General features: G+C 51.9%; 1 long non-coding RNA gene across 1 annotated transcript; it reads right to left on the bottom strand.

Annotated features, from left to right (window-relative positions):
* Positions 1-12349: 12349 nt before the first annotated feature.
* On the bottom strand, positions 12350-13997 carry LOC119001292 (uncharacterized). The gene is made up of 4 exons (XR_005069542.1): positions 13754-13997; positions 13099-13386; positions 12829-13002; positions 12350-12586 (listed from the first exon to the last, which is right to left on the bottom strand). It is a non-coding gene; the product is annotated as an uncharacterized LOC119001292 (long non-coding RNA).
* Positions 13998-15476: the final 1479 nt, after the last annotated feature.

Below are 15476 nucleotides of genomic sequence, written 5' to 3'. Positions count from 1 at the left end.
AGGTCGGGGGGGCGGTGTTGCTGTGTAAATAACAAACACAGTGGGAGGGTTTCGGTCGTGCGTCCACATTCCGGACAAAGCCTTAGAATGGGGCGAGGGTTTCCAAAGAGGAGCTCCTGTGGGGGCTGCCATTCCAACCGACCACTGCAGGCAAGTGGGGGGGAATGCAAAGCCTAAAGCCCCGCCACCCTGTCAGCCTGTCGCCCCTAGGGTCTGGTGCCCAGATAAGGGTTTTAGTAATAAGGGCAGCAGGGGCTCAATAAACACGAAGTGCCAGGCACTGGACAGGCTGATCCAACAGTCAGAGATGGGTGCAGCCTGGCCTGCATCGGCTGGAGCCGGGCTTGGAGCAGTGACTTTTCTCGGGAAGAATGGCAGGGCCAGTTCAAGAGGTTGGACGGAGCCGGCTGCTGCGGTTGGGGTTTGTGAGGAGCGAGGAAGGGACGCAGGGGCCACACAGAAGGAGCCGGAGGCCCAGGAACCTCAGTGGTGGGCGCGCCTTGAGCTCCCGAATAGATCTCTCTCCCTGTCTGTGGGACACATCCTGCCTCTCTTTTGCCTGTCTGGCACCTCTCTGACGCTCAAAGGTCATGTGTCACTGCTATGGGGGGGCCTTTGTTGCCTCCCTGCCCCCTCCATGTCTGAGCTGCCCCGTCCTAGGTCCCCAAGCTCTTGGCACACTCGGGGACCAGGACTGGCTTGCTGGTCGCCCTCCCGAGTAGACGGTGGGCAGTCGGGGGTGCCCTGGAGCTTGGCTCTGTGCAGAGCTTGGCGGTGGGCATGCAGCTGGCGTTCAAGCCACCATCTGGGGAGGGACGAGCTGGTGAGACCTGGAAGCTGGAGGGACAGAGAGCGCTCTGCCCCACGATGGGGACCTACGAGGAGTAGAGGGGAACTTCCTGCCTGGGAGGCCACAGGAGAAGATTCCATCCTCTCTGGGCTCACGTGCCCACTCCTCCGGAGCCCACCAGGGCGCCACGCCTACCCCAGACATCAGCACCTCCCAGCGTCTCACTTTCCCGTTCGAAGAACAAACACTTGGTTTCTCAGAGATCGCCACAGAATTGCCAGGTGGTATGGACATCTTTACCTTTGACCCAGAACCCCACCCTTGGGGTTCTGTCCCATAGAAATAAAAGAACATTCCAGCTGATAAAATGTGTACAAGGACATTTATTGCAGCTTTGTTTGTGATGGTAAAACACCAGAAAGAGGGAATGTCACGAAGGGCACGTGGACAACTGTCACAGCCCCTGTGCCCACTCGCTGCAGTGGCCGGACTGAGGTGCCTGAGGGCTCTGCCTTGCCCCCACTTCTTTCTTCCCTGAGCTGTCCTGGGGCTGAGCAGGGCAGACAGCCATGCAGGGGCTGCTGGGGCCTGTCAGGGTGCAGAGGGCTCCCTGAGCTGGGGAGGAGGGTGCAAATGGACGAGGTGGCCCAACCGGGAGTGTCAGGGGGTGAGAAGAGCATCAGCTCAGAGGGACGCTTGGTCGGGGAGGGGTGTCTGCCCCAGTGGGGAGCCGGGCCCGGGGTCTTGGAGACCTAGCTGGGTGAAATGGCACTCGTGTTGGGGTGGGGGTGGTGTGGGTGTGCCCCAACATCGGCTGAGATGTCCAAGAGAGCTAAGAGGGACTTTGTTGGCCTGGGGGACAGCCCGATGTGGGTGCTGGGTTCTGCTAGTCAGGCTGGATTCACCCGACAGATGGATTCTGGAAACGTAGCCCCACGGTGAAGCCTGCAGAGCGCTGGCCTTGGTCTAGCCCCACTCAGCCGTGTCCTCCCTGGTCCATCTTCTCACCTGTGTCCTGGACGAGGGCACTTCTGTGCTCACAGGATGGCAGCTGGGTTCCAGGACACACACCAACGTGCCCCGTGAAAGGCGGAGCAGCAGGGAAGAAGCGGATGAGCCTCCCAGAGATGAAAGGGCTGGCGGGGAGCAGGAAGCTCAGCTCACCCCTTGGCCCTTCCTCGAACCTCAGATGACTGGCTGGGACCACGGAAGTGCATGAGCCACCCTCACAGCTGCCCACAGCAGAGCAGAGCTAGCCAGGGGACAGTCCGAGGGTGCTTTCCCCAGCGCCACATTATCCCGCTTCCTGTCAATGAGACCTAGAAGGCCGTCTCCCCGGGGACGCTGCTTGGAGGGGTGGGAGCTGAGTTCACAGCTCCCGGGAAGTGTGGATCCCAGCTTCTGGGACTCCCTCAGCCCCCAGCACCTCCGTGGGGGTCTTCCTCCTCCAGGAGGGCCCATCTGAGTGGTCTCTGGCTGTGCTGCTGGCTCAGCAGCCGTCCCTTCCCTGCCACCAGGACTGCGCAAACACCACAAGGTGAAGTCAACCACTTGGCCTCCTTCAGGGAGAGGACAGCTGCAGAGCGCTGCCCCGCCCCCCTCAGAGTGCACTCTCCCTCACCCAAGCACCGTCCAGAGAGTGGGGGTGGTGGGGGGCCCTGTCCTGCTCACCCACCAGCCCAGACCAGGTTTGCAAAGCTAACTTGAAAAGCAAACCACTGTCTTCACCAGCTCACAGTGGACAGGAAATGTGCTGCATGTTTCTTCAACACCCTTCCCACGCTAGGGGCTCACTCACTCACTCACTCATTCACTCACTCGAATGAGTGAATACGCCTCTACTGAAACCTGCCCTGCTCCCAGCTCAGGGCTGGAGACGAGCACAGGCAGACAGATCAGACAGCGCCCCCGCCTCAGTGCCTCCGGCCTAGTGAAAGGTGAGCTCAGAGAAGGCATGGGGACCCAGTAAATTCCTGAGTGGCGCCATGCAGGGATGAGATCAGCACCCTGAGTTTTGTTGCCCCTCTCCGTTAATGTGGGACATCGACTGATCTGTCATCACAGCCGGAGAGGTTCAGACTGTGGCTGGGGAATAATGCAGATAATGGACCCACACAAGGAGTGGACCCTTGACCTTGACCCCTTGAACCAGGCCTTTGATGTTCCAGGAAACAAGCCACTAAAGTTTTAAAATTGCAAGTAAAAGGGCTGAATATTGGTTGTGTGACTGAAAATCACACTTGGGTCCTTTGTTTTCATTGGCAAATGTTTTTCTCTGCTCAACAATGGGAGTCGTTGATGGTTCGATGGGCTAGAAAAACAATCACAAATGTTTATGGTACCAATTGCTCATTGTAAATGCCGGTTGCCATGTGCCTGCGTATCCTTAAGGGGAAGCCTAATGTCCGTGGAACAAATTCATCCCCAGAACGTCGACCCAGTCTCGGAAGGCCGAGGGCTTGCTCTGCTAGCCGGAAGGGACATACACAGGCTCCTGCCAAGAGGCCCGGTCTCGGGGCTCCTCCCAGCCCTACCCCTGTCCCTGTGTGCCAGCAGCCAGTCCTCCCCGAGGTTCCCAGCCAGCCTGCCTCACCCAGCCCACTTGCCAGCCTCTTGGCACACGCGTGTGTGGTTTGTAGATGAGGTGCCCGAGGCCCACCGGCCATCCAGATAATCCCTGCTTTTCCTCTAAACCTTCAAACCAGTGGTTTGTCTACCCTACGTGTGCTCCCTGAGGGAAATTTCCGTTTAGCTTGGCAGAAAATGAGTTGCATACACGTGCTCTGTAGTCTAGGGAAATAAACACACTTAATCACAATCTTAATCTTTGGTTAGAAAAATAAATGGTCACAAATATAACAAATGGCTCATTATAGGTGTCCATTTGTTTCACTCTGATGTCAGTACTGTGAGAGCAAATGTTGTTGGATTTGAACAAACTATTCCTACCACCCAAACCTCTATCCGTAGAGGGCTGTCTGTTTTCAAAATCTCGCACACGTGTTTTCCCAATAATGATCTCAATAGTGTCATGACGTGGGCATACTATTCACATTCTACAGATGGGACCCAGGTGCCCGGACTGTTAGAGATCCTGTAGGTGGCAGGAGCCCAGACTTCAGCCCTGGTGTTCTGATAAGCCCCCTCGTTTCCTGCCCCTCATTAATGTCTGCACGTGGCACGTACAAGGTGGCTCCACTCGTCACAACACAACCTTTAAAGTGTTCCACATGTTTGCTTTCTACACGTTTCGTATCCAGCTCGACACGCGGGAAGAGAGTGAAGATGCCGTCACTGAGCTGGGTGTCTCTCCCTGCTTCCCGCCCACACTAAATAACCTCCCTGCTGCCTAAACCCAGGTCTTGTGCGTCCTCCGTAACTCCGGGTCTGGACCACCGTTCCCTAAGTGCACAGATGTTTTCAGTGACACTAGAGGATTCCCCATCCTCTCCTACGCTGCAAAAACAAGTTTGCCTCAGCCATCCCGGGAACTTGGCTGCACTTGACCTTGGGGTGTCAAGCTCATTTCTCTCCCCAGGAAATCACACTCAGAGGAATTTCAAACCACAACAGGAACAAACATGGGGAGGAAGGGCAACAGGACTCCACGCTGGTGGCAAATGTTGAGAGAAGTCGCAGTTATCTCTGGTCTCCAAGTGCCCACCCACCACTTAGCAAAGCTGCAGCCCTCTCCCCAGGGCATTTGGATAAGTGCTCCTTGTTTTGGGGCAAATAAGAGATATTTGTTTGCGGGGCCTTTTGAAGCATTTTTGATGGGTTTACAAGTTCCCACCAGGGTTCGTTCCCGTGGAGCTGCACTGAGGCCCAGGCGCCCCTCCCCCGGATAAACATGACTCGGGGGCACGGGTTCCCACCCGGACACCGCAGTGTGTTTGTCTTGGATGCTACGGGCGCTCCGAGATGGGCCAGGGCGCAGCAGCGCGTCCCTCCGTGTCGGGTGCTCAGGAAACAGCTGTGAGCCCGGCTTGGGGGCATGGCTAGAACTCTCCGTCCCTGTTCTGAAACAAGGGGGTAGTTTTGAGAGAAACGGGGCCATGCTGAGATCACTTATGGGGGAAAATCACAGGTAACGAAAGTGTGACATCACTAGGGTGTACTGGAATTCCTGGTGGCTGATCATTCATTATAAGGTGGCCCCCAAAGTTTCTTTTTTTAGAGAGAGGAGAAGGGAGGGAGAAAGAGAAGGAGAGAAACTTCAGTGTGTGGTTGCCTCTCAAGCGCCCCTACTGGGGACCGGGCCCACAACCCAGGCAGGTGCCCTGACTGGGAATTGAACCAGCGACCCTTTGGTTCATAGGCCAGCACTCAATCCACTGAGCCACACCAGCCAGGGCTGGCCCTTTATGTTTCTTTCTCCCCCACCTCTAATATTAGAATAGCTAAATGTCAGAGGCTGTTGCTTCACTGGAAATGAGTTACATTTGTTTTAAGAAAAAGTTTTATTCATCTCCAAGGAACTCTAGGATTTTATAGCAAAATACATCACACCGTGAGGCCGGGTCAGAAGGTCGCAGTTAGTGACCTCTCATCTCCGATTTAGTGTTTCATAGAGTCCCTGGGATTCACGCACAGCATCACAATCAAGGGACTGTTGAGGGTTTTAAGTGACCTACTGATCTAAGGGAAACCGTACGCCACCAACAGAAAACTGCAGGAAACATGTAAAGTATTCGATGGAAAATGCACAGACATCCACATCTTTCCCATTAACCGGCAATGATCATAGTTCCCAGCCACAGTAGCCACAGCAACAGAAACAATAGCTTGGGGGAATCTTTTTTAAGATTTCCGGGAAATACACATGTGTCTCAGTGACATGGCCGAGTTGCAGAAACTGAGGAAGACAGTATTTCTGGACGGACAGATTGAGGAGATGAAAGTCGTGTAAAAACGGCACCCCACCCAGGAACTGAGATGTTCTATTTAATCCCGAAGGAAATTGTAATGTTTTGTTAATTTCTAATGTGAAAAAGTTCACATAAAGTTTCTTTGGGAGACAGAACCGCGTGTTTCCCGTTATGTGATGTAGGGGGGCACTTTGGAGCTGTGGGACAGACAGACAGACAGGAGAGAGCGAGAACCCATGACAGACTTCAGTGTGCACAAGAAGTACCTGTTTTATTTTATTTTATTTTATTTTACTTTCTCTAAAGAGGGAAAGAAACACCAACATGTGGTTGCCCCTCATACTCTCCCAACTGGGAACCTGGCCTACAATGCAGGCATGTGCTCTGACTGGGAATCGAACCAGCAACCCTTTGGTTCACAGGCCAGTGCTCAGTCCACTGAACCACACCAGCCGGGGCAGAAGTACCTATTTTATAACAGTGGCATTGCAAATCCATGGTGATGGGTGTTTTTCAAAGTAATGGTGCTGGGAGAATTTCTTAACCTTTGGGAAAGATAATACTGATTTCTTGGCTCACACCCCTAATAAATTTCATATGAATTAAATAGTAATATAGAGAAAATAACCCCATAAAAATATAACACATGTTAAAAGTTTATGCCTAGCATTTCATAGGTGTGCTACTTAATAAGGAGTGTGTCAAGGTATATAAACAATGAGAAAATGAAAGAATAATGTCTCTTTAAAATTTAGACACCTTTGTAAGTTAGAACTCTTTAGAATGAAAGGACCAAAAATAACCTGGGAAAAAATCGCTGGCACAGGTTGCCAGCTCCCTAGAATGTGCCGGCTCTGCCACACTCCCTGTCCCTGCAGAGAGCGGGCTATTTCTGGGCTGGCGGGGGCTGTCCTGGTCCCGTATCCACTCCCAGGACCCCTGTGCCCACCCCCAGAGGTATGGGCCCCCACCTGAGTGAATCCCATTTACTCACTGGACCTGTAAGTGAAATATCTAAGTGTTTCCACACCCGAGGCCCTCACCATGGTACATGTGTTTTTAGAAGTGTGTTATGTTAGACTTAGATTTTTAAGACTGGAAATATGATATGGTCCTTTTAGAAGAAGTCGGTTTATAAAATTCTCAGGGAGCAAAAACTATTGTTATAAGGGATGAACTGAACCAAATTTTAGTGGATACTTGATAGGCACAAAGAAGAACTTCACCAAGAAGGGGCTGTTATTCCCTTGATAGGACAAGTGGTCCCCAAATGTCCACCAGGGACACGCACTTGAGTGAGGGCAGGAATTTGAGGACTCGTTCAGTACCTGGCAGGTGTGACCGACCCACAAACAAGACTCAGAAATTATGCATCTGTTCAGTCACAGCATACAACTAGAATCAGTTTTACTTACAGAATATCTACGGGATGTGTGCGATATAAAAATCATAGTCACATGCATACATGTATGTTAAAAAATAATAACTAGTGCATTTGCGCCTTCTGTGTCTGGTCAAGTTGGAGTAACAGACCAGAATTACCTTTCTGTGTAAAACCATCCAGGAATCCAGTGAAGTACCTCACACAGCAGTTTCCAAGGCCCTGGACGTCAGTGTGTGAGGGACTGGCATCCTGAGAAATGGGAAATGGATGAGGTGAGCCCCGTGACCATGCAACTAACTGTCAGGGGACCATCCCGCCAAGGATACAGAGATGGGAGATGCAGGCGGTGCCCAGGGGACTCCCTCAGCAAACGGAGCTCCACTGAATGAGTGGGGCTGCAAGTGTGGAAGGCCGGGGAGCCTGGAGTCGGCAGAATCGGGTCCCAGAGAGGAGAGAGCACCCCTGAGGTCTGAGGAGGGTCCCCTCGAGAACTTGGTTGAGAGCTGAGCGGCACGTGCGTGTGAGGAAACTGAGACTGGGCAGGAACCATCCGAAGCGGAGCGAAGAGTGGCCGTCCCCACAGCCAGACCAGAAAGCGTCACAGTGACCAGTCACCAGAGTGGTCTGGTGTCAGGAGTATGGAGTAATTAGGCTGAGACTACATGTTGGTCTATTCCAACAGAACATTTTAAAAGCAAAACCTCAAAAGGTCAAACTTTTTCCAAGTTAACTGTGTCCCAGAACAAAGCTCAAGGATATTTATAGATATACAAAAATACTCAGCACCAAGCAAAGTAAAATTCACGAGCATGCAAAGGAATAGGAAAATATCTAAACCGAGGAGCCAAGTCAATAATCCAAGCCAACCCAGAACTGATCAGATGTTAGAGTTAGCAAATACAGGGTCCAGCAGAATTAACGCCTGCGTGAGTGTGGTGGGCAGGGTAATAATATGGGTAGAATGGCTTATAATTCTAATTTGAACATTTCACCTAGAATGTCGTATGGTGTGCTTGACTGTAATATTGCTGTTACAGAATTACTTACTCACAATTTTGTGATGAAAGATTTTATAATACATCGTGGGTGTTATTTGTGCCAGTCCCTGTATCACTGTATTTCAGTATTCTACCTGTTCAGGCAGTTATGTGGGCCCAAATCAAGTGTCTAGAGATTAAAATTACACATTACTAGATGAAAAATAAATGTGTTGGATGTGATAACAGCAGATTAGGCTTTGCAGACCAGAAGACAATGACTTTGAAAACATAGCTATAGAAACTGCAAAATAAAATACAAAAAAAGAACTTTAAAAAGTGACAAAATCATCAGCAAACTGGGGGACAACCTTCAACAGCCTAATTTTGAGGCCTTGATGAGGCATAGAGAGGGAGACAACAGAAAAACTGTTCTAGAGGAATAATAGATAAAAACTTTCTAAACTTGGTGAAAAATATAAACCCATAGATCCAAGATACACACCTAACCCTGAGCACACAGAAAAAAAGTTTAAAAAATCACACTAAGTTACTTCATAATTAAACTTCTCAAGCTAACAAGTAACTTCACCAATGTTGTAATATTCAAGATAAATATGCAAAAAATGTTTTGTACCAGCAATGATCAACAGTTGAAATTAAACATCATTTAGCTCCAAAAATAAGAAATACTTAAGAAAACTGGACAGAAGACATGCAAGGCCTGTATGTTGAAAACTTTTGAGATGTGATGGGAGAAATTAAAGAGACATAAACAAATAGATGAGCCATTTTCATCCCTCAGAAGACCCTCGATGAATGATCTCTGGATTCGACAAAACCCTGGAGCACTTTTCTGTAGAATCCACCCACACACACTCAAAAAGTCACAGGGAAATGCAAAGGACCTGGGGACAAAGGCCCTGGCACAACCCTGGGGAACAAACGCTATGTGACTCCAACATTACTATGAAGCAGGGCAGTTGTCAGGGCAACGGGGTCTGGGAGGAAGAGAGCCAAGCAGGTCAATGGAAGGGTCCACCCAGGCGCAACCCACTGGCCGTGATGGAGGCGTAAAGGCATGTTGGGGCAGAAGCAGACAGCACCGCCCTCCCAGCCAGTGGTGTCGGCACTGCGGGGTACATGTCCACACACCAAGAAGTTAACTTTGACACGTGCCTCACACCAGACACAAAATTCACTCGAAACTGAACCACAGATTCAATGTATACGTTACATAACATACGCGATCAAAACCTACAGTTACGAAACTTAGAGAAGGAATCATAAGAGCAAAGTCTTGTGATCTTGGGTTGGGCAAATATTCTTTAGACATGACATCAAAATCACCATCCAGGAAAGAGCAAATCGATAAATTGGACTTTATCAAAAATTTAAATTTCTGTCCTTTGAAAGATATTTGCAAATCATAGCAGCAAAAGGACTTGTGTCCACATGTGCAAAGGACCCTCAAGTCTCAATAAGAAAATAAAAGATGGGCAAAATATTTGAACACCTACTTCCCCAAAGAAAACAGATAGATAGCAAATAAATAAAGCAATGTGTACTATTAAATCATACTCACCACATTTCAGAGTTACACACACGGCTGCCTGCTGTTGTCACGGGCAGGACACACGCAGACACGTCCATCAACACAGAAATGCCATGGACAGCCTCTGTGGGCTTCTGCCACCTGTCCTACTGGCCGGAGGAGCCCCACTGCTGGGCTCCCTGTGCATCTGGTGACCTCAGTGACCCCTGACCAGGTGTCTCCAAGTCTATACACATCATCATGATGGACAAGCAGGGAGAGTGCCAGACACCCAAAGAGATGGCCAGTTGGGGACCCTTTGTCCTTTCTCTTCATTCACAGAATTACAGTTCTGGGATCCTGCTCATGGCTTCCCAGGAAACACGTCATTTTGCCAAAATGGTGACATCTTCTAAATTGTAGTACACCACGGAGCTTCCATAACAAAGCACTCTCGTGTTTCTACACTGCGCCTCGCCTGTGAGCAGCATGCATGTGGCATGTGGAATGGACAGGCTGCTTGGAGCAACACAGGAGACAGCAGGGCTGGATCTCCAGGACGCGTGGGGCATGACCCCGCACGGGTTGTGTGGGCTGCTTCGGATTTGGCGTCCTCAGCTGTAACATAGCACAGCTGGGTTACCACGTGGGGAGCCTGGGACTGTCTGAGCAAACCAGGTTCTGGGAAGCCGAGGAAGGGACTGACTCTTAGCTGGATTCTTGGGAGGAAATGTGTGAGCTTGCACACTCAGCTCACAGGTGCTGTGGGAACCTCAGTGGCAGAGAGCTGGGAGAAAATGAGGCCCAGCTGCCAGGCTACTCACCAAAACACATCCCAACGGCCAGCATGACGGAACCTGGACCTCAAAACTCCCTTCTGGCCACCTCCGATGTTGTGCTGCAGGTGACCAGGGACCAGGAGACAGACCTGGCTCCCTGGGCTTTGTCACAGGTCACAGCATGACATGGAAGCGTGCAAAAGCTGCTGTGGTTCCAGGGTAAGGGCGGCGCTCTGACTGTGCAGTGCTCACCTGACCCACTCCCACCCCGGCCTCCACTGACCGTGGGCACGTCGAAGTTCTGCACGAAGCCAGCACCGAATTCACCATCCCAGGCACAGAGGACATCTGACAACACGGAATGCGGTGCCTCTTACCCGGTGGCAGAGCGGGAGCGTAAGCAGGTGCGGTGCTGAGCCCCAGATGGCGTCAGCGGCATTCCTGGGCGGTCTTGCCAGGCTCCAGGTCACTTCGACAAAGGGCAAGGAGAGGCACCTGCTGTGGCCGCTGGCACGGGCTGCCGGGAGGATCTGCCCGTCAGACGGACACGCTGCAGAGTGCAGGGAGAGGCGCGAACTTCGTCACTGGCACACTGACATAAATTGGAGTTGAGATTGAATGTCGCCGGCCGTTTGCTGGCTCAGTGGTCTTTTCCAAGCACAAGCGGCGAGACAGAATGACAACCACACCGCTGTGGCAGACCCAAGGCAGGACGCCAGGTGACCCTGAGCAACCGGGAAGGGAGCACTCCAGCCGGGAAGGGCTGGTTCGTGCGGCACACTCCCTGAGCAAGAACATTCTGGAGTCTGGTTTCACTCCCCCTTTGCTCTCTCCTTTGCTTATTTGTCAACATGGTGAATAAGCGGTGAATGACAGGAGCACAGGGTTTCAAAAATGTGAATTATCTGGTTGGGGTTTGGGGGGGCTTTGTTTTTGGTGTAGGCATCTGAATGTACCGAGCAGAAGATCTCAGATAAAACCAGAAATTTTCAGACGTGAACTTCAGCTTTGCATATATCACGCCCAATTATCAAATGAACAAAAGCTATGTACAGATGTATTTACTAATTGGCAAGCGTAGGGTCACCTAATTGCCAGTACCAAGGGAAATGGTCAAATGTATGAAATCCTTTGGGACTGGCTCAGGCATTTGTTATTTCACAAGTAAAGGAGATGGAAAGAGAAACATACTTTCTGGAAAAGAGAAGGAGCTTGGGGAAAACATTTTGGTTACTTAGAACAGGTCCAATGAGCATCACGGAAATTGCACAAGTATCTTGGTTCTTAAGTTAACTGGAGACAACTCACTGCATTCTGGCCAAGTCTGAGGTTTTTAACAGAAGCTACACTATTTTACGAGTCCGAGCCTGAGGCCCTGAGTTGGGCAGATAGAACCTTGTGACATTAGCCCGGAGGTTTACAGACGGTTTCTGTGAAAACGGCCGAGAAGAGGCAGCAGCCAAACAGGGGTGATATTTCAGGGTTTGCTCTAACTAGCTGCCTAACCTACAGCCCATCACTTAACCTCTCCCAGCCTCAGTTTCTCATCTCTGAAATACAGGGTTTGCACCAGCACTTCTCATCCGGCAACAGCCAGCAATGTCTGGGACATTTTGTCCTAACTCAGGGGGCAGGGGTGTTCCTGGAACCCAGCAGGCAGACACCAGGACGCTGCTGGGTTGAGGGATCTGACTGTAACTAGATTGGACTCGATTTTCAATGAGGTGGTGCCCAACCAAGCGTCCTCCTGCTCCAGAGATAGCATTTCAATACCTTCCTTCCACATCCCTTATTTTTAAACTGCCCCAAATTATTGGTCTTTAGTATAAGTAATAATTTGTACATATTACCAAAAATGCATGGGTAATAAGCACTTTTTTGAAATCCTTACAGAAGGACACGTTCATTGATTTTAGAGGAAGAAGAAAGGGGGGCACAGAAAAGAGGAGCAACGCTTTTTCGATGTTTAGAACAACGACTTTTGATTTTAGAATAAAGCTTCCTGAGTCTTCGGGAAGTTTCTCAATGAATATTTACAACCACAGCTGGTGCTGATTCCAAGTCTCCCAGAGTGTAAGACCTATCCTAGCATTCAAGTTCATCTTTCCGGCGGCTCCCTGAAGAGTCGTTTGCGAAATGCAGGATTCCGTCGGACAACATCTTCGGCGCCAGAAGATGCTCAAAGCCTGTGGAGGTCCCGGGCTGTGGGAACCAGGGAGGCGAGGCCTTCTGCGCATGCCTGTGGCTGTGGGGTCTGCCCACAGATATTAAAAATAAAATAAAGCAAAACATGTTTTCCCCACAAAATGCCCTTCCACTTGCCTCTTTTCCAATAGAGGCTTTGTTGAGAAAATCCGCTTTCCCTTCGCTGACTCCCACCCTTCCCCCCCAAGCCTGAGTCAGGTGCCCCCGCCACCTGGTGCTTCCAGAAAACCCCCTGCTCCTGGTGGCATTGAACTTCTCCCACTTCCCCCGGAAGTTCTGACTTCTTTCTACCTGAATCCGTCTTTCCCAGGAAAAGGAAGAGCTCCTGGAGGCACTAACGATGTCAGCGAGATGCTTCGTGATTCTCTTCAATGACATAATGAGGGCGCATGTGGTGACACGGGGGCCATTGTCCTCATGCAAACCAGCTGCTTGGGGAGGCTAAGACTCTTGCTCTGTGGGGAGCTGGGATGTTTAGTCAACAGGAGAAGAGTTTGGGGTTGAAGAAGGCCGCCTTCAAGTAGCTGGAGTTCTGTTTAGAAAAGTTTTAATTTAACCTACCTGACCCTAAAGGAGAGAGCAATGCTGGAGCGTGTGGGGGTTCCGGGGGACGAATCCTGGTGCAGCACGAGGACGCTCTTCCCAGCGCTCGACCACCTCCACAGGCGTGGGCTGGCGCTGCACAGCAACAGCTTGTGCTTGCTGTGAGCAGGTCGCACGCTGCTTGGGACGGGAGGGGGCGAGGAAGTTAAGCATCAGGTGGTTCTGTTCTGACGTCTTCTTCTTCAGCCCTGGGTGAAGGCAGATCTCCTGCCACTGTGCCTGGCCACAGGGCCCGTGTCCGAACACCTGGCAGCGACGACAGAGGATGAAGCAGACAGAGGCAAGCACAAGCCGGACGGGACAGCAAGGAGCAGGGAGAAGGGCAGGAGGGGAGGAGGGAGCGAAGGCCAGCTTGGGAATGACTACCGGCTACTGCAACTGTTGCCGCCCTGCCCAGTGTCCACCCAGCGGCTCTAGTCTGAGTGCCGTCGCCAATCAAGAAAAGAAGTTAGGTGTTGCCGGGGTGACATGGATGCTCTGAGGCAAGGCTGGACGAGGGTCTGGCTGTGGGGACCCCCTGGCCTCCATCCCACCCTGCCTGCTCTCGTCGCCCCCGAGAGCCACCTAGAGAACACGCGTCACTGTGAGACAGCCTGCATTCCGTCACCCTCACCTCAAGCGGCAGCATCTGAGCCACACGGTGCCTTTTCTCTGTGTCAGGCCGCGACTGCTGACGTCACCCTGCATAACACACGGTGTCGAAGCCTGCAAAACGTCCTCCGCTTTGCTGGCAGATCGCCTGCTTCTGCCCCGCTGGCCCGATGCCTGGCTTGTCATTGGGTGGGCTTCACGGTTGCCCCCCTGAGCTGCTCCCTGTCCTCTGGTGGGAGAGCTGGGAGAATGAGTCTGGGCACAAGTGGCCGTCCCCGTTGTTGTCAGAGATAGCATCCTGGGGACAGTATTTATTCACAGTGCAAAGGAACCTGATAAAAGATTGACAAATAGCTCCGATATTAATTACAGGTACCCACCCGATTACAGGGATTATGCAATCGTGGGGCACTGGATCGGGTCATGCTCAGGTCACACTCCCGAACATGCAGGCACCCCCAAAAGCGGCCAGCTCCATTGCAAGTTCCACAGGGCCCCCATCTGCATTTTCTCTCCTCCAGTTGCCCACTGCCCATGTGGCTTTGCTGTCACCCAAGGAAGAGGGCTTTGCGGGGGGCAGGCCCACTGTGGGCTCTGCTCCCGTGGGAGTTAGTAGCTGGACCCAGCACAGAATGACTAGGCAAAGCCACATGGGAAGTGGTCTGCGTGCTCCCTTCTCCTTATCTGGTGGTTCTTTAAGTAATCCACAGTGGATTTCAACATCATTTCTCTTTGGCAAGCGACACCCCTCTTGCCTCTCACCTGGTGCCCTCTGGCATGTGGACCTGGTCTCTTGAAAGGGAGTCAGACCCAGGACGCGGGTTTGTGAGGTTTCCCAGTGAGAGGTGGCCAGAACCAACTCTGGGACCCTGGGAGGGAAGGCAGCATTATGACCTTGGTCGCTTATTAACTCCCCCAGCCCCATGACACTTGCGGCAAATGACAAAGGGCAACGGGAGTGTAGAGACACCCTCCCCTCGGGTCCTGACTCATCCCTAAGAAAACAAGCGGCGGCCCCTGTGGTGGGGAGGGGAACTCCTCCGGGCCATGCTCTCAGACCGTGCTATTGCAGCCGCAGAATAGCCAGCAGAAGAAAAAGAGTGGACTCACTGTCGGGTGCTCCAAGGTGCAGAGCTCTCAATAGGCTGCCTTTGCGTGGTGACTTCCCACCGCAGTCTGATCCTTTCACCCAGAGACCCGAGGAACCGGGTCGCCTGCTTCCCTCCCGTGTAGGTGCTCCAGCATCACCCTAACAGGGCACCCTGACCACAGGCAGAAATAGCCAAGGCAATAAGGCAGCACAAGGAGGGCGCTTCTGGCTTACACTTGACCTACGCACATGGCGGCCATTTTTCCTCACTAACGGGTCAAGGGAAGGACACTTCTGGGCTGAAAGGCGAAAACTGGCCTCCTTTAAAAGGAGGATTGTAAAATCCAGACAGAGACCCGAACAAGCAGCCGCAGCCGGGGGCCAGCGCCCGTGCCGCTGGGGGTGGCCTGGACAGTGGCGGAAGCGGCACACCTCTTTGAAAGCGGACCAGGGCTCCGACCCAAGTCCGTGATTCACATGGCCCCAGGCGAGCAAAGCCAGAGGCACGTGTGTTCTCCTGCCCCGTGGACGAAGGGTGGGCTGTGTGGGTGCAAACATGCTCATTTCCAGGACACTCGGTTTTGCTGAGGAAAGATTAACGGGCCTGCGATATGGGAGCACTCGGGTTTCTCCACCTGTGAAAAACACAGAGGGA

The sequence above is a fragment of the Sturnira hondurensis genome, unplaced genomic scaffold, assembly GCF_014824575.4.
Source record: "Sturnira hondurensis isolate 20B ecotype Veracruz unplaced genomic scaffold, ASM1482457v3 Scaffold0000167, whole genome shotgun sequence".
NCBI classification, from domain to species: domain Eukaryota; kingdom Metazoa; phylum Chordata; class Mammalia; order Chiroptera; family Phyllostomidae; genus Sturnira; species Sturnira hondurensis.
This window is presented reverse-complemented; position numbering and strand designations above follow the sequence as displayed.